The sequence below is a fragment of the Bubalus bubalis genome, chromosome 11 (genome assembly GCF_019923935.1).
Source record: "Bubalus bubalis isolate 160015118507 breed Murrah chromosome 11, NDDB_SH_1, whole genome shotgun sequence".
NCBI lineage: Eukaryota > Metazoa > Chordata > Mammalia > Artiodactyla > Bovidae > Bubalus > Bubalus bubalis.
This window is the reverse complement of record NC_059167.1, coordinates 36,439,374-36,457,931: the sequence shown is the minus strand read 5'-3', so window position 1 is coordinate 36,457,931 and position 18,558 is coordinate 36,439,374. Positions and strand designations below refer to the sequence as shown.

Here is an 18,558-nt window from a genome sequence, read left to right as displayed (position 1 = left end):
TGGGGGGTGAGGAGTGACTTCCTAATAGTATGCAGTTGCTTTTTAGGGTGGTGGAAATGTTCTGAAGTTAGGTAGTTGTGATAATAGTGCAATCTCGTGAATACACTAAAATCTACTGGATTGTACATTTTCAATGGCAAATTCCACACTAGAATTCACTAAAATGTCAACTGTTAGATGAATCATAATGCAATTCAAATTTTCCTAATTAAAAAAGAGCTGAGTGGAAGGGCCTATTTTAGGTAGGGTAGACAAAGAGGAAAGTCTCTCTGAGGAATTTATATGAAGCAAGGGACTAAGAAGTGGATAGCAGCCAGCCATGAGATGGCAGGTGGATGGGCTTACTGAGCAGATGGACACCGAGTATGGACCACTTGGCATGGTATATAAACTGTCCCAGAGTCGGCCCGGAGAGCAGCAAGGAGTGGGGGGCAGGGGCAAGGTTGACAAGTCAAAAGAGGCTGCTATGTCCTACAAGGCCTTGGTCAGCACAGTTAGAAGAGAGGGCTTCATTCCAAATGAGATCAAAAACCACTAAAGGCTTTTATTGCAGAGGGTGTCCTGCTCCAGTTGCCATTTGGGGAAGATCACCTATAGCTCCCTGCACACACGGTACCAGTTACCAAGGGGCAGAAGCAACACAAGGCATGAAATATTGAAGAGGTGAATTCTCACTGGGCAGGGCTCATGCACTTTTAACAAAACTGTAACCAAAGGATGCAAATTAGAAGATGAATTTATTCATAAGAAAAACAAATTAGAGGGGTAATATGAAAATCAAGTGTGCCTTATATCCTTTCCCATAAACTAATCTAGTAATAAGAAGATATGCTCTTCCCGCCGCCTGGTCGCTGCTTCTAGTGGCAATGGCAGTGCTATTATTAAGACACGAGCGCCCTCTACAGTTATGAGCCTGGATTGCTTTCTACTATTGGAACTAAGCCTGAACCATGTCTATGTTCATTAATAGTGTGACTGAAAAATTACCATCCTAGAAGCCCATGCCACCTATGATAAACTAGGTTCTCCAACACTCTCCTTAAAGTGAAAGATATAAAAAGAAAGTGAAAATGGAAACTTTCTGGGACAATCATAGTAAACAGAGATTTGTCTCTGTGCCCTGTTGGGGTAATAAGGTCTCCCCATAGGCTGCCATCTATGGGGTCGCACAGAGTCGGACACGACTGAAGCGACTTAGCAGCAGCAGCATAGACCAAAATGAGGGGGTGTGTGTGTGTACACACATAGACATATATTCTCACTGTTAACCAACATTCCATCTGATTATGTTATTGCAAGGACAGAATACGTGTTTGAATGACCATCTAGTGTTCATCAAAATACTTGGTATCCAGTCACTGAGAAGTATTAATACTTGTCATAAAACAACAGATCAAGGAGGTACACGACTGGCTTCCCCTGGCCAGTGACAGTGGCAGGAGGCTGGGGGAAAGCTGGCAACCGCAGTTGAACATGTCAGGACATGTTTGAAAATGCAGTGGGAGTCTGGGAGGGTGGTCTGGAATGGGAAAGTGGGGAGATACAGGAAGAATGAAGATCTGTTAGAGGTGGTAAAAAAAAAAATTAAAAGAATAAAATCAGGGGATTCCCTGGCGATCCAGTGGTTAGGACACAGCACTTTCACCACAAAACACTGTGCAGTCATTAAAAACAAAAAAATCATTGAAAAAAATATCCAAGGGAGGGATTTAAAAACAAAAAACAAAACCCACCACCACCCAGAGAAAAGCACATGCAACAGCTGGAGAGGGAGCGAGGAAAGGCTCTGTGTCCAAATTAATGCTCTTCAACTGGGGCTGAGCAGCCTGGAAACTGGGAAATCAGAATTTGTGAAATGCTTTGATTGCAGCCTCCATGGTCTTCTCCTCGCCCCCAGTTTTCTTAAGCAAAGTTTATTCCGGAAGGAGAAACAACAGGGGGATGTACCAGGCATACACATTCAGAACCTGACTCAGTCTACAACTTGCAGGCCATCCTAAGTACCAAAAAAGAAGGGGGGGATGTCCCTGAGAGCCGCAAGAGGCGTGAGCAAAGGAGCAGGAAAACAGTTCCCTTCCCAATGCTGGTTGCCGCCAACTAGCATGGCTATTAAGAAATGAAATCTGTTCGCTAGACAAAATAGAGTCAAACATTCCTGCATGCTCCATCCTTTAAACAGATTTAAATATTGGCCTGTCTTCTCTGTGTTTGTTTTGGTTCCCTCAGCCCACATTGGAGTCCACGGGCTCTTTCCCTCACTCATCATCTCGCCTCCCGCTGCTTTGGCCGAGAATGGAGTAATAATTCAGCAAGCAGCTCCGGGCTTCCCATCAGGCCGACGGCCCAGCCCGGGTTTTCACAGCCCTGCATTCCAGTGGCGCTTAGCTCCACAGCCAGCAAGCCGCGGGAGGGACCTTGCTCCCGTGGGCTCTCCTGCCCAAGTGAAAGCAATTTGGGAAGCAGAGTGAGGAAAGCGCTAAGAAAAGGAAAAAAAAGGACAACAATTTCTCCTTATTGAGTCTCGCATTGTCTTATGAAGCTGGACTTAATTGTAGCTTATTTCCATTACCCAGTGCTGAGGGTCAGAAGCAGCTTAAAATATATATATACAGCTATATCTCAATAAAGCTGGGGGAAAAAAGAAAAAGTGACGATCATATAGAGGCTCATTGATAGAAGGCTTAAAAATAAGTGATTCCCTTTTCCTGAGAGCAACCTGCCACGGCCTTTGGAGCGCTTCTTCCTATCCTTGTGTTCAGTTTTGTCTGAGCTGAAAGAGCCTGCCAGAGTCCCCCCTTTTGGTTCATTACCCAGCGCATCCTTCTCCCTTGAAGGACAAGGGAGCCTGGTATTCATGGCCATTGGAGGATGTGTTTGTACCCAGAACTCTCCAGAATAAAAAGGTTTCCAAAGGCTTCTCTATAATGATTTAGTCATGAATGAATTTTAACGGGAGAAAAAGATGAGTATTTTGGAAGAAAGGGTGATCTTCCCCTCACACCCTGCCCCCCCACACACACACCCAATTAAGACAGAAAGAAGCAGCATCTGGACTCTGTAATGCACTATCCAAAATCAATGCAACACCATCCTAATAAGGGCCTAATTCAAGCTCTGCAAAGGCCTCCAGTCTGGTGATTTCCTAGAGGAGATGCAGTATCAGGGGGAAAAAAGTTTTTTCCCAATGTAATGTGGGCTTTTTTTTTTAAAGACTTTATATGTTTACAGGTTTATTTGGTTTGGGTGGCAGAAAACAGACCAGGCACTCAGCTCCTTTCACAGGGCCAAGTTTTAAACTTCATAATGAGTACAAAATAAGAAAACCATGACTGCCTGAAAATCGTGAAGAACAAGGAAACAGGATGATTGAGAAAGGCTGCAGCTAATACTCAGGAAAGCGGCCAGTTCTCTGCACATCACTCCAACAGTAATTAGCTGGCTGAAAGCCAATAGCACAGGGTTATAATAGACACTGATAGACACTAACTGTGACTACAGAATTGTGAAAGGTGAAAAAAATAATATGGTTATAAATCCTAAAACTGTTAGGATGGACAAAGTAGGAATGATCCAGGAAGCCACAAGGAAAACTTTTTCACATATTTTGGCTACTGATTCCTAGCAATAACACTTACAATGATACAGTATTATGAAATTGACCAATAAATCTTTTAAACTACTAAAAAGGTTGACTGAACAGGAAATATTTTTATGTGTAATATATAATAGAGAAAAAGTAAGAGAAGGGGTCACAGGAAGACTACCCAATGTGGGTATATTGATAAAGTCAAGCCCATAAAGGCACAAAGTTGAGGGGGAGATCCCAGCAACCCTCCACATGCAAAGACCCTAAAAACCATGCCTGAAATGCCAGCCAGCCTTGTCAGTGCCACTGTCTGAATTCATTTAGCATGCAGTCAATATTTACTGATAATTCAGCTTGAGCAACAGTAGTAGGAATTGTCAGACGTTTGATTGCTTCTTAAACGGAAAGCTCCAAAGGGCAGGAACTCCAATTTCCTGGTTCACTTGCACAGAAGCACAGCCCTGCAATAGAAAAAGATGGCAAGCATTGTCTTTATATTCCCATCACTTTCTGTTTTTCAGCTTGTTTGCTTGAGGTATGTATGTGCATGTGTGTGCATTCTGCAGATAATGAGAGCTAACATTTGTGGTTGGCTGTGTGGCAGGCACCATTCTAAGTGCTGGGCACCTATCAATTCATTTAACCCTCACAATAACCCTTTGAAGGAGGGACTCTGAATGGCCCTTCTCTTCGCCAGATGAAAAGACTGAGGTCCAGAGAGACTAGTAAGTCTTCTCCGCATATTCTCTATCTCAAGCTTCAATTCCACCTGCTGGCAGAAATCATACTCTTGGCTCCCAAAGACATTTAGTTATTTCAAGTTTAAATTCAGTCTGGACTTTATCCTCCCCCTCCTTTTCCCTGGGTGATTTCCAAGCTCATGGGGCTAGTGCAGCATCATGACACCTGGAGAAGGCATCCATCCCTTGTCACCACCATCTGCCCTACACTGGCTTCAGCTGAGATATTCAGCCCCATCTGGTCCTCAACTCTGATGGATGACCCTCCAGGCCAGCATTTGTTGAGGGGGCTGAAATCCCATCTGGTCCCCAGCCACATGGCACAGACTCTCACCACGGCTGGTCTTCTGACCAAGAGACCTCTTCCGGCCCACCTGCTCTCTCTACCTCCTGGCGAACTTCCAAACCCTTCTCAAATGATGTGAAACCGTGTCTGCTCTCCTAAGGCAGGCTCGGCCAGGAAGCCGGGCAGGCAGCCTATGGAGGCCCTCTCTGTGTTGACACATTCTGTTGCCTTATCTACATATCCTCTGGGACATCTCACCAGTTCAGAAGGGAGCTCCAGAGTCTGCTGTGCTTTCTCAGACGTGGGGTCACAAGGACATAGCTGCAAGTTACCTCCTTCCTCATATCCCCTTACACAACTGAATGTCCTGGTACTGCCGCCCTACTCCCAGCACATGCTCTCCAAAAAGGGGGTGGAAGGCAGCAGCTGTTGCTTTCTCTGGGAACACAGCAGTGTCTGATCCTCTCACTTCTTTTTTTTTTTTTTTTTTGGCTGTTCCACGTGGTATGCAGGATCTTGAACCTGTACCTCCTGCAGTGGCAATGGAGAGTCTTAACCACTGAACCAGCAGGCAGGCCTTGATCCTCTCACTTCTGCCCCTAACCATCCCATCTTTCTAGACCTTAGTTTTTTGCACTTCGGCTCATAGGGGGAAAACAATTAGACATGAAATCTGTCCTTTTTGGAGCTTACAGCCTTGAGACTGTATCATTAAAAACAAAAACAAAATTTCATAAGACCTATTGGAGTGCAAAGGAAAGAGAGTTGGTTCTCCCTAAAACAGGGTGACGGAATGTCAAGAAATGCTTCAGAGAGAAAGGACCTATGAGGGGAGTCTTAACAAGGAAAAATCCCCAACTCCTTAGTATTTCTTTGGAAGAAGATAGGGGTGAGTAGGAGTGTGGGGAGAAAAGAGGGCATTTCAAACAGAACAAGCCCAGCAGAAACAAAGGTGAGGAGGCATAAGACACATTTAGGACGCTGGAAGAAGTTGGTGCATTTAAGATACAGAATACAGGGGGTACTCACAGACACAGGCACCAGTCCTGCACCATCTTATACAGATGTGTTTCCTGAGGCCCACAGATTGTGTGTTTTCCTTTTTCACTCTCACAATAAACTACCACACAATGTTTTTTAATTTTTTAAATTAGTTTCTAATATTTAATAGGGGCTTAGTGATAAAGAATCTGCCTGCCAATGCAGGAGATGCAGGTTTGAACCCTGGGTCAGGAAGATCCCCTAGAGAAGGAAATGGCAACTCACTCTTGTATTTTTGCCTGGACAATTCCATAGACAGAGGAGCCTGGCAGGCTATAGTTCATGGGGTCACAAAGAGTCAGACAGGACTTAGCAACTAAACAATGACAACAATACTTAATAAACAGAAAGTGTAACATAAAAAAAAAGATTGATTTGGCTGTGGTGAGCCCAAATTTCCACCTGGCAACAACTGGCTGGGGCCAAAGAATATGTCCTCAAAATGGGGTTGTGAACTCTCCAGTTTACAACACCGCAGCCTGATCCCAACTGCTCCTTCCATTGTAGGCCTCTGAGTCTGAGACTCCTCCAGGAAAGTTACAATGAATAACTTAGGCAAGTGGGCCAATTAACAATCTTTCATGCTGTGCTCAAGGGTGTTAAAACACAAAATGTGTGAGCTATGAACCCAATTTTATCTGGGGCTTACTGAGGACTATAGCCTGGGAGACTGCCTCTCAGACAGGTCTGAGGAATTGCTCTGAACAGGTTGGGGGAAGGTCGGTTTAGATATGATTCTGCTAAACCGGGGGACACATACGATCAAACACACATTTTGGCAGAGGGCTATTGCTAGTCACAAGGGAGCAGATGTCTCTGTTAATGATTTTAGTGCTTTTCTAGATATGAGAAGATGCAAGAAATTGGTTCATAAAATTTTCTCCTGAAAATATCTATCTGAAGGCCTGTTCTGCCAGTTTTTCCCAGAGTGCTTCTCTCCTAATCCCCACCCTGAATTCCATTCAGGGTATGTTGGAAGTCAGCAGCTATAGTGGCTAATGTCCTGATTCTTGTAGAGCTGGACATCAAGTAACATTTTTTAATTGACACTCTCAAGAGTGGGGATTAGCAGGGGTATTCAATAAAGAAGTGGCATGATCAGATGTGTATCTTAAAATGATCTCTCTGGTATCATTAAAAGACCCAAGTGGAGGGACTTCCCTTGGGGTCCAGTGGCTAAGAATCTACGCTCCCAGTGCAGAGGGTCTGGGTTCAACCCCTGGTCAGCGAACCAGATCCCATCCCACAAACCACAATTAAAGATCCCTCATGTTATAACAAAGACTGAAGATCTCATGTGCTGCAGTTAAGACCCAGCGCAGCCAAATTAAAAAAAAAAAAAGATCCAGGTGTAGAATGCACTGGTGAGGTATATGAGCAGGAGGAGATAAGTAGGTGGGAAACTGTCCACGCTGCAGGTAAGGACTGATAAGATCGGATCTGGGGCAGTGGCAGTGGGGATAGAGAGAAGGGGGCCAAGACGAAAGGTAGTAAGGAGTTGAAAAGGCAACACTGGGCCACCAACTGAATATGTCAGAGAGCTAGAGTGACCCCCGGGTGTGGGGCTACACTGTGAGGGAGGAAAAACAAGTCTGAGGAAGAGATCACAGTTCCAGCCTATTCAGCTTTACTGCCTGGGGGCCATCAAGGTAGAAGACAACTGTGCACATGGGTTTGGAGTTCAGCAGAGAGATAAGGGCCAGGCTGTAGATTAGGAATTCACAGGATTATTGGCAGGGGAAGCCACAGGACCAAGACAATCAAGGGTGATTAGGGGAGTTAGAAGAGAGCCAAGGAAAGGACCCTGGGGAAAGGACTCAGAACAGAGAGGGAATTGGAAAAGCTAGGAGAGCCCACTCCTACAGAACTGAGGGAAGAGGGACTTTCAGTAGGGGATGGGTCATCGAAATAAAAAACCACAGAGAAGTCATCTGCGATGTCCACTGCCTGTTGACAGGAGGATGTCATCAGGAGGGGACCTGCACAAAGCACATGGGAACCCAGAGGCATAAGCTGGAATTCTGAGCGTGGCTGACATGGAAGGTAATTTTCAAACGAGGCACTGTGTTGTGTTTAGGATCCAGAGGGAAAAGTCAGAAATTACTTTATCAAGGACTCTACCATGGGAGGAAGAAAGCATTTAGAATTGCTCCCTTTAACCAGAAAGAATTTACATGGCCTTTTTATACCTTTTTCAATAATGCACCTTAAGAAAAAAAGATTAGCAAACATCCTCCTGGTTCATTCTATTCTATATCAAATGTTTCAATTGAAGAACCATTATTTCTTTTCACCTGGTCAGTCCATCAACCTGAAAACAAACTCCAGTACAAGCGGTTCAAAGATATATTGCCTCTTGGATTATAAACAAATTTTACAATAAGAGATTGTTTTTGTATTTTTTTCTTTTGATGCCGAGAGATTTTGCCAACAAAAAGAACTGAGATGACAAAATGCAAGGTGCTTTGGGACTTAGGCTCTTATCCTGAGAAATCTAGATAGCAAGAGAGAAAAAAAATCTGTTTCTCTTCTTAAAGGAGAGACGTACTTTCTGATTTTGTATTTTCCTTCTGAAAGGACATGTTTTTTCTTATTTAATTTTGCAAAGAATAATCAGTTAAAAAGAAGTGAGAAACTAGAATCTTTGAATATGGATCTTTCTACTGAAAAACTAGGCTGTACGGATAAATGTGATATGGAGGGACCGAGAGGGGTATTTGTTTTGGGATGTGTGTGTGTTAACACTGGAAAGACAAGCCCTTCTTTGAGCTCTGAAGAATTCAATCTCAAGGAGAAGGCAGAAGAGAGGAAATAACTGATGTTACAAGATTCCACAGAAGGGAAGGGGTCTGTCTTCCATATAAAGGATGCCTCATTCAAACTAGAGGAAAGGAGGTGAGCACTATCGTGGTCACATAAAGTCACAGGTACAAAGGAAGGCTAGGCCACAGGCTGCTTCTTGAGGAAAGTGGTGCAGGAGGTGGGAGGAAGAGCGGCAGGGAGGATAAGGGAAAAGGCTTACAAGTGGTAATGGGGCCCCTGCAAGGCAGCCATATTTACGTTCAATATGCCCCATTCGGTAGAGAAATGCTTATAAATGCCTTCTGTCTAAACTGAATAGAAACAAAGTGAGAAAACAAAAGAGAGTAAGGCATAGACAAGATGATATTTGCTGTGCAATTAAGAAGTGGGGGGCTTATAATTATTTATTCACTTATTTATCCATTCAACAAATAATTACTGAGTGGCTATCTTGAGCCAGATGTTGGTCTAGATACTGTTAACAGTCCTTGGAGAGACAAAAATCCCTGCCTCAGAGAGCACATATTCTTGTCCTCTCCATATATGCCAAGGTAGTCCTTGCTCAAGTTCCTAAAAAGCGTTAGTGTCTTTCATGAGCTTCCATTCCTTTACAGAACGTGCCATGTGACAGCCTCTCTTCCTAACAAAGGGCAGGAGCACAAAAGCAAATGTGAATCAGCTACAATGGAGGACAGGTTGGTTAATACTCATTCAAATAAAAGTGGAAGGACATCTTGGAGAAAGAATGCCACGATTCTGTTCAGGATTTGGTCAGGCCTCCAGATTTAATAGTCTCTGAATGAATTAGTGTTTTCTAATAACCCATCTGACACATTATGTTCGGAATGTGATTTTCTGATTAAGGCACTAAGCAGGAAACTACTTCAGGACAAATCGACAGACAGATGCTGTAAAAGCCATGCAAGGTCCCCCAGGCGTTTGCTGTAGAAGCTGAAAGGGGCGAGGGATGTGGCCATAGCCTTTCTGGTCAGGTTTCAGAATAAATAAATTCAAAGGACAGAACTGTAACCAGGATTTAGCCACCTTGGGAAGGAACATGGTGTTTGAACAACATCATTCCCAGACTGAAAGCAGCTCAGACCTGGATCATCATTCCAGGCGCTTGGCACACTGGTTGATACCAGCAGCCAACTGCATAACTGCCAGGAACTGGCCAAATCCACAGAGACACCAGTCACTTCTGAATGCTGAAAAGTGTTTGTAATATACCGTAATGAACGTAAGCCTGACTCATTTAATCAGGTCTGAGGCCCACACTGGGGATTTCTGCATGGGAGGGAGATGTGTACTGAAATCCTTCTTTTCTCAGCTGCCATCTCCCATTCCAGGAAGAACAGAACTGTTACAGGGTTGTCCCTGCCAATTTCTGTTTCATATTTTAGGTCATTTATATGGATGCTTATAACATACATGTTTCCAACCCATTTTGAATTCACTTTGATGTGATGAAAATAATGCTCTTTCTCCTTATTTTAGATTCTACTGAAAATGAACTGTTACTGAAAAGCAGAAATTTAAGAATATCAGACTCCTCTCCATTCCTGGCAAACTTATCAATCTGATTTCCCCAAAACCAATGAGATGAGAAGGGAGAAAGGTGCTAGTTACACTCCACTGTGAGAAGCTGTCTGATCCAAGGCCTCTCTGGGCTAAAAGCAACTGGGACAGGAGTTGGCCAAACTCTCTCCTAACATGACGATGGAAGATCTGGCCAACTGTTCTAGGCTCTCTTCCCGGCTTCTTTTATGTTGATCCTTAATTTTTCAAGTTCAGAAATCTGATTTCCCAAAGATTATTCCAGCCTCAGATAACTGATTCATAACCAAATAAACTCACTAGGAAACTCTCTGATCTCAGAAGTCAATTCAGTCATTTTCAAGTAGCAATTTCATTCCACATGCTGCAGATGAGTCAGGTGGTGAAGTGATTTGTCCAAGTGCATTCAGCTCATTGCAGAACTAGGACTCGAATCCAGGTCTTTTGACTTCAAGGCCCTCGCCCTTCCTGCTAGAGCACCCCAGCTTCCTGGTGGGAACCCAGCATGCAAGGACAACCAGAGGTTACAAAATGGCTTCCAACGAGCAGGTACACTGAGGGAGTACAGGCAGGCAAAGGGTAGGACGGACTGTGTTGATAAAGCTGCCATGGACAGCAGAATCCAAGTGACTGAGGGTAGAGCCAGAGTCCAGGTCCAGGGCAGGCCAGGGACAGGGGAAAGCGCAAGAGATAATTAGGGCTCCATTCAAAACTAAGATAAGATCGAAATAGAAACTGTCTCAGGAACACAGCAAAAGCCAGATTGGGAAAATTGGGCCCAAGCCATGCTGGGTGGACCCTCAACCACAAGTATTAACTTCCAACTGAGTTTCAGAGCCTTTATTCCTGCTTCTTCTGAAAAGACGAAACCATCTAAGACCAGAGCAGAAACCAGCCTGTAGGTGGAGCCAAGTGGCTGCCAGCCTTGGGGCTGAGAGGAAAAGCAGGGGCAGTGAGCTAGGCTGGCGTTACAATGCCACACCAGCCTTCAGACTCAAAACCCTTTTCTACATATTCTATTTCTTGACTGTTCTGAAATGTGATCTGGATGCGGTTTTGCCTCTGAAAAACTTTCCTAAAGATGGGCTGGAGAGAGGGTGTCCATATAATTTACTACCCCACCCTGGACACTTTTGAAAGTCAAAGAGACAGCTATTAATAATTACTCCAGGGCAACCCACAGTCATAAACCCGGACAAAGCCAGGCCACCCAGTCATGCAGTCACCCCAGCTTGAGACAAAGCATCGGGACTCAGACATGCCCAGGCACAGCTGGTGGAGGGTAGATAATCTTGCCAGGACTGTTTCCCAGAGAGGCCAGAGGGTTCCAGAGGACTAAGGGAAGAGAAAGTCAAAGTACACAACTTGGGTAATGACATCAAGACAGAGCCAAAGGGGAGGGACGATTCTGAGGACTGCCCAGTCTTGGCCACCCGCAACATCCTATACAGCCAGTGAAACTAAAAGGAGCTGTTTCATTAAAATCTCCACGGGAAGTTGAAGTGTTAGCAAAGTCCTGCGCCAGCAATTTCAGCAAGAGATGGGTGTCTCCAGCGGATGGCACCGCAGATGGGTGGGACATCAGTGTTAGCGGTAGTCCCAGAACCTTCGGTGGGTGTCAGCACGGCAGCTGCTCCAGGTTTGAGCTGTGACCCAAAGTGACAAACTAGGGTGAGCAGAAGAGCCAAAGACAACGGGTGCCTTGCTCTTGCCTCTCTAAGCATATGGGACATCATCCGCCAGCACACACTGAACTAGTATGGGAAACAGAGAGGGGCTGCTGTTTCATAGAGGAGATAGACCAGGAATCAGAGAAATATTATTTCATAAAGGGTGATTACTGTAATTTTAATTTTAGCCCCAAGCTGGTGGATGAGGTGCTCACTGATGGTGCCTAAATTTGGGAACCTCCCTAATTTGGGGCCACTCAGTTCACATCATAGTTTTATGGTCTAAAGTAGCCATGTACCCCCAAAATATATACATTGAAATGATATGGATGTTTATAAAATAATGCACAAAATATTTACACATGGTAACAAACACATAATACAGAAACATTTTCCAACATTTTCTGAAATTTATGGAAATTTTTCTACCTCTTAAAGAATGGCATCTACTGATACTCTCTGATATCTAACCAATTAGTGTTAGTCTTTCGAAAATTTGAAATTAGTACCCACTGAACAGCTAAAATGAAAAAGAGAGGCAATACTAAATGTTGGCCAAAATGTTGACCTAAAATTCTAACACAGCTTGTGGAAGTGTGAAGTGATACAACCTCTCTACAAAACTATTTAGCCATACTGAATAAGGATGAACATATGCGCTTCCACTCCTATTACACACCCAACAGCAATATGTACATATGTTTACCAAAAGACGTGGACAAGGATGTTTATAGCAGCACTATTTATAATACTGCAGCCCTGGAAACTACCCAGTGTCTATCAACAGTTGTCGTTCAGTTGCTCAGTCATGTTCAACTCCCTGTGACATCATGGACTGCAGTACGCCTGGCTTCCCTGTCCTTCACCATATCCCAGAATTTGCTCAATCTCATGTCCACTGAGTGGATGATGTCATCCAACCATCCCGTCCTCTGTCATCCTCTTCTCCTCCTGCCCTCAGTCTTTCCAGCATCAGGGTCTTTTCCAGTGAGTCAGCTCTTCGCATCAAGTGGCCAAAGTATTGGAGCTTCAGCTTCAGCATCAGTCCTTCCAATAAATATTCAGGGTTGATTTCCTTTAGGATTGACTGATTTCAGCTCCTCGCAGTCCAAAGGACTCTCAAGAGTCTTCTCCACCACCACAGTTCAAAAGCGTCAATTCTTCGGCACTCAGCCTTCTTTACGGTCCAACTCTCACATCTGTACATGACTACTGGAAAAACCATAGCTTTGACTTTATATGGACCTTTGCTGGCAAAGTGATGTCTCTGCTTTTTAATATGCTGTCTAGGGTTGTCATAGCTTTTCTTCCAAGGAGCAAGCATCTTTTAATGAGGATGAACAACTACAATCCCATACCACAACATGAGTAAATCTCACAAACACAAAGTTAAGCAACAGAAGCCAGACACAAAAGATGCCATTTGTATGTAATTTGCAAGGAAGAAAAATTAAGGAATAGTCTAAGAAGTCAAACCAGAGGTGACCTTCGAAGTGGTTAGTGGACAGGGACACAAAGGAGACTTCTGGGGGTTGGTAATATTCTGTTTGCTGATTTGGGTGCTGGATACACAAAGTTGCAATTTTATCAAGCTTATCATTTATCACTTTGGTACATTCTACTAGTCAAACTGATCCCCAAGGCCAGCCCATACGTAAAAGGAAGAGTATTATACTCCACTTGGTGATGGAGAATGGCAAACTCACAGTGCAGAAGAGTCTGTGGAATGAGTGAAATTATTATATCCATTCCCATTATAAAATGCAACAGCATTTTAAAATTTAAATAATATTTAAAATATGCTTTACAACTTACTCCAGTTATCCACTGTAAATTAGAACCCAGTATCATTCTGGGATAAAACAGAGACCTTAGGAAGGTAAAGAAGAAAATAAGAATACCAGCAACCAAAGTGCACAAGACAAGGAAGGATCCTCCAGTTTGGGTCACATGCCTTCCTTGAACCATTAACTGTAACCAGAGGTTTTTCAGTCACTAAGTTGTGTCTGACTTTTTGCAACCCCATGGACTGCAGCACACCAGGCTTCCCTGTCCTTCACTATCTCCTGCAGTGTCCTTCACTACTCAAACTCATGTCCATTGAGTCTGTGATGCCATCCAACCATCTCATCCTCTGTCGCCTCCTTCTTCTCCTGCCCTCAATCTTTCCCAGCATCAGGGTCTTTTCCATCGAGGCAGCTCTTCGCATTAGGTGGCCAAATATTGGAGTTTTAGCTTCAGCATCAGTCCTTCCAAAGAATGTTTAGGGTTGATTTCCTTTAGGATTGACTAGTTTGATCTCCTTGCAGTCCACGGTACTTTCAAGAGTCTTCTCCAGCACATTTCAAAAGCAGGGAATTGGGTAAATTTATGGATCAATCCCAGTCACATGCCAAATAAAACCACATGAAATGAGACAGGAGCAACTTACCAAAGGGAGAAGCAATGGGAAAACAAAATATGCCTACTATAGATGTCATAAACAGTACCCAATGGTCATCACAAGGGAAATTTTAAACTTGACATGTCAAGAATGGGAAAGTATGTTCTCTCCAAGTTGCAGTCAACTCTAAGATTTCTCCCTAACACACATGTCAAATGTGTGTCAAATCCATTATCGTTAATAATAAAATATTTTTAAAATATGGATTTATGTATAAAACATATTAACACACCCAAGTGTAATCTCTGATGGTAATCATGTTTCATTTCTCTTTGAGCTTTTCTAAAAATACTCATCTGTGTATGAACATATGTTAACACTTTTCTCTCTGATAGTTTAGATAAATCTTCCACATTGTTTTGACCACATACATTTCTGTTAACAGTCATGAATCACACACCAAAAATTAACTGACGACTGCAGGTGTGGCAGGCTGAAGTTCAGCTCCCACTTATCCTCTTCAGGGAGAATCTTGGGGATTAGAGAAAAACTAGGTTTCCTACAATGCCATTTAACCAGATAGTTCAACCAGAGACCTTGTCAGTTTATGTGGGACCCTCCATAATGAAGGGACCTAGCTGAGCAGAGGAGAATGGTTTAGCATGAGACCAGGACTGTTTCTTTGCAAGAAGCAGAGTTAAAATCATGTTACAGGAATCTACATTCCTCTCATAGACTATCTTAGTTCTTTTTTTAATATTTAGTTTTAAGCTGGCTTTTCCACTCTCCTCCGTCACCCTCATCAAGAGGTCCTTTAGTTCCTCTTCACTTTCTGCCTTTAGAGTGGTATCATCCATATATCTGAGGTTGATGATATTCCCCCAGCAATCTTGATTACAGCTTTTAACTCATCCAGCCCGGCATTTCTCATGATGTGCTCTATGTATAAGTTAAATAAATATGGTGACAATAAACAGCCTTGTTGAACTCCTTTCTCAATTCTGAACCCGTCAGTTGCTCCATACAGGGTTCTAACTGTTGCTTCTTGACTGGCATACAGGTTTCTCAGGAGACAGGTAAGGTGGTCTGTTATTCCTGTCTCTTAAAAGTTTTCTACAGTTTGTTATGATCCACACAGTCAAAGGCTTTAGCATAGTAATGAAACAGAGGGAGCTGATCATGACATCTCGTCCCATCACTTCATGGCAAATAGAAGGGGAAAAGGTGGAAGCACTGACAGATTTCCCCTTCATGGACTCTAAAATCACTGCCGATGGTGACTGCAGCCAAGAAATTAGAAGACAAATGCTTCTTGGCAGGAAAACTATGACAAACCTAGACAGTGTGTTAAAAAACAAAGACATCACTTTGCCAACAGAAGTCTGTATAGTCAATGCTATGGTCTTTCCAGTGGTCGTGTATGGTTGTGAGAGCTGGACCATAAAGAAGGCAGAGCACCAAAGAACTGATGCTTTTGAACTGTGGTGTTGGAGAAGACTCTTGAGAGTCTCTTGGACAGCAAGGAGATCAAACCAGTCAATCTTAAAGGAAAGCAACACTGAATACTCACTGGATGGACAGATGCTGAAGCTGAAGCTCCAATACTTTGGCCACCTGATACTCTTAAAGAGCTAACTCATTGGAAACACCCTGATGTTGGGAAAGATTGAGGCCAGAAGGAAAAGAAGGCGACAGAGGATGAGATGGTTGGATGGCATCACTGACGCAATGGACATGAACTTGAGCAAACTCCACAAGATGCTGAGGGACAGGGAAGACTGGTGTGCTGCTGTCCATAGGGTCATGAAGAGTAGGACACGACTTGGCAACTGAACAACACAACATGTCGTAGACTATATCTCGGGTGGGCAAATATTTTCTATAAAGGACCAGAGGGTAAATATTTTAGGCTTTTCAGGCCATTCAGTTCCTGTAGCAACTACTCAACTTTACCACTGTAGTGCAAAAGTAGCCATGGACAATACTTAAATGATGAGTGTGTCTGTGTTTTAATAAAACTTTATTTATAAAAACAGGCCTGTGAGATTTGGTTCATGGGCTATAATCTACAGACCCTGGACTAGAAAAAAGGGAAAAAAAGAAAACCCTGCATCACACAGGTGAGATGTGTTTGGGTAAAGAGAAACCCTAGACTGGCCCTGCTGGTGAAAAGAACAAACAGAAATTGAAACACTCCCAGTTTTCTTCAGCCCTCCACATCCCACCCTCTTCTTACCATGGGACTGGAGCTCATCCTCTCCTCTTGCAGAATCAGCAAGAGCTAGAACAGATTGAGACTATGTTCATATCCAGCGGAGGCCACATGTGGCAGAATATGCATGTCCCTTCACGATCAAAAGGACTGGGGTTTCACTAATTCCAAGGGTGGGGGAGGGATAAAGGTCTGAGAAGTGTCTGATGTTGAAGAATAAAGAGATCTGTGGAGACAACACTGGAAGAAGTGGAAAGAAGGTGAGCATTAGGGAATGAAGGAGTATCAAATATCCTGAAGCCCACCCCGAAAGTACCTGAAACCCAGGTCCCAATCTTTCCTTAAACCCTCTCAGAATGCTTCAGAAAAGAGGCTTGTAGGCCGCCCACAAGGCCCTGCTTAATTGCCTGCCTCACTCAATCAGCTTCTCCCATATTCATCTCCTTGCCGTTTTTTGAGCACACCTAACACATTCTCCGGAGAAGGTAATGGCACCCCACTCCAGCACTCTTGCCTGGAAAATCCCATGGATGGAGGAGCCTGGTGGGCCGCAGTCCATGGGGTCGCTAGGAGTCAGACAAGACTCAGCAACTTCACTTTCACTTTACACTTTCATGCATTGGAGAAGGAAATGGCAACCCACTCCAGTGTTCTTGCCTGGAGAATCCCAGGGACGGGGGAGCCTCATGGGCTGCCATCTATGGGGTCACACAGAGTCGGACATGACTGAGACAGCAGCAGCAACACATTCCCACCTCCTTTGGACCCTCCAAAGGAGGGCCTTTGCACCTCCTCACTCTTCAGACAGACTGAAAACTCTCCCTCTAAATACTCATATGGTTCACTCTCTCTCTTCATTTGGGTTTCTCAAGTAACATCTCAAAAATGCCTTCCCTGGCTTTTCTATCTAGCATCCTCATCAGACTGCACTTGTTTTAATTTTCCTTCATAGCACACATCACAACCTGACATCTCCCCCAATAGCAGGTGAGCCCCCATAACATCAAGGACTTTGTTTAGTTCACTCAAGTATTCTTTGTACCTTGAATAGGACCTGGGTGCCCAATAAATATTTACTGAATAAATGAATGAATCAAGTCCAACCTATCTGTGACGGCTAATTTTATGTGTCACTTGGATAGGTTATTGTGCCTAAATAGCTGCTCAAAATGTATTCAAGATGTTTCTGTGAGGGTGTTTTTGGATGAGGTTAACATTTAAATTGGTGGCCTTTGAGGAAAACAGATTCTGCTCTATAGTGTGGACGGTCCTCATCCAATCAACTGAAAGTCTGAACAAGAAGGTAAGTAAACATTTTGCAGCAAACGGGCTTTGGCCTTCATCTGCAGCATCAGCTAGTCCTGGTTCTACAGCAGACTGCCTCTGAACTACAACCACAACGTTTTCCTGAGTCTCCATCCCCCCTAGCATCTCCCATCAGCTTTTGACTTGCCAAGCCTCCACAGTTGTGAGAGCCAATTCTTTAATATAAATCTCTTTATGTACATATCCTATCCCCCCTCCCCGGAGAACCCTAATACAGTCTCTAAGTCAAACTGTGCTACCTTCTTTACTAAAGAATTCTTCTCAATAGCTCTCTTCCCACTGGTTTCCATAACATGAGTCAGGCTTCTGAAAGTTCTGCGTATTTTTGTCAGATCTGCCGGTAATACTGCTCTAGGTGACCTTCTTCCCCACACCAAACTAAATGGGGACTGGAGAATGTAAGAGAGAATAATTGAACACGTTTTTTAAAGATTAGAGCCAATTATTTAGAAAAATTGACACTTAAACCATCTGGAGACTTTTAATCTCCCCTTCATAACATCATATTTCATTCATATTTCATGAACAGGAGGGTTGATCTACATCTTAACCTGTCTATATCCGGAATGCTAAGGAACATAAAATATCAAACATACAAAGTATATTTATATTCTGGGTTTGGGCAATTTTCACAGTATTTGTAGGACTGCTGCTGCTGCTAAGTCGCTTCAGTCGTGTCCGACCTTGTGCGACCCCATAGACGAGACATACCATAATTATAAAGTCTATAGGATGAGGTGTGTTTTCACAAGATGCCTCAGGCCAATGCTCCCCACCATGTCCTTAAAAAATAAGTTTTAAAAAAAAATAAGAAAACAAAATTCCGTACTCGGTACCACCTTGGAACTCTGCCAAGAGGAAGCCCCACTTTCCAACATCCCCACTCCCCCCCCCCCGGGCTGCCTTTAAACTATATCGCTCCGCCCCTTTCCCAGCCCCCTCTAAGCTTCCAACC

At 43.7% G+C, this 18,558-nt stretch overlaps 2 long non-coding RNA genes across 2 annotated transcripts in view; one reads left to right on the top strand and one right to left on the bottom strand.

Moving 5' to 3' along the window:
* Nucleotides 1-2,192: 2,192 nt before the first annotated feature.
* LOC112587819 overlaps nt 2,193-18,558 on the bottom strand; it is a 30,298-nt gene continuing 13,932 nt past the window's right edge. The window contains exon 2 of the long non-coding RNA XR_006542731.1: nt 2,193-4,047. This is a non-coding gene — a long non-coding RNA (uncharacterized LOC112587819). The remainder of the gene's footprint in view (nt 4,048-18,558) is intronic.
* LOC123328024 lies at nt 7,562-10,090 on the top strand. The gene is made up of 3 exons (XR_006542730.1): nt 7,562-7,696; nt 9,070-9,150; nt 9,953-10,090. It is a non-coding gene; the product is annotated as an uncharacterized LOC123328024 (long non-coding RNA).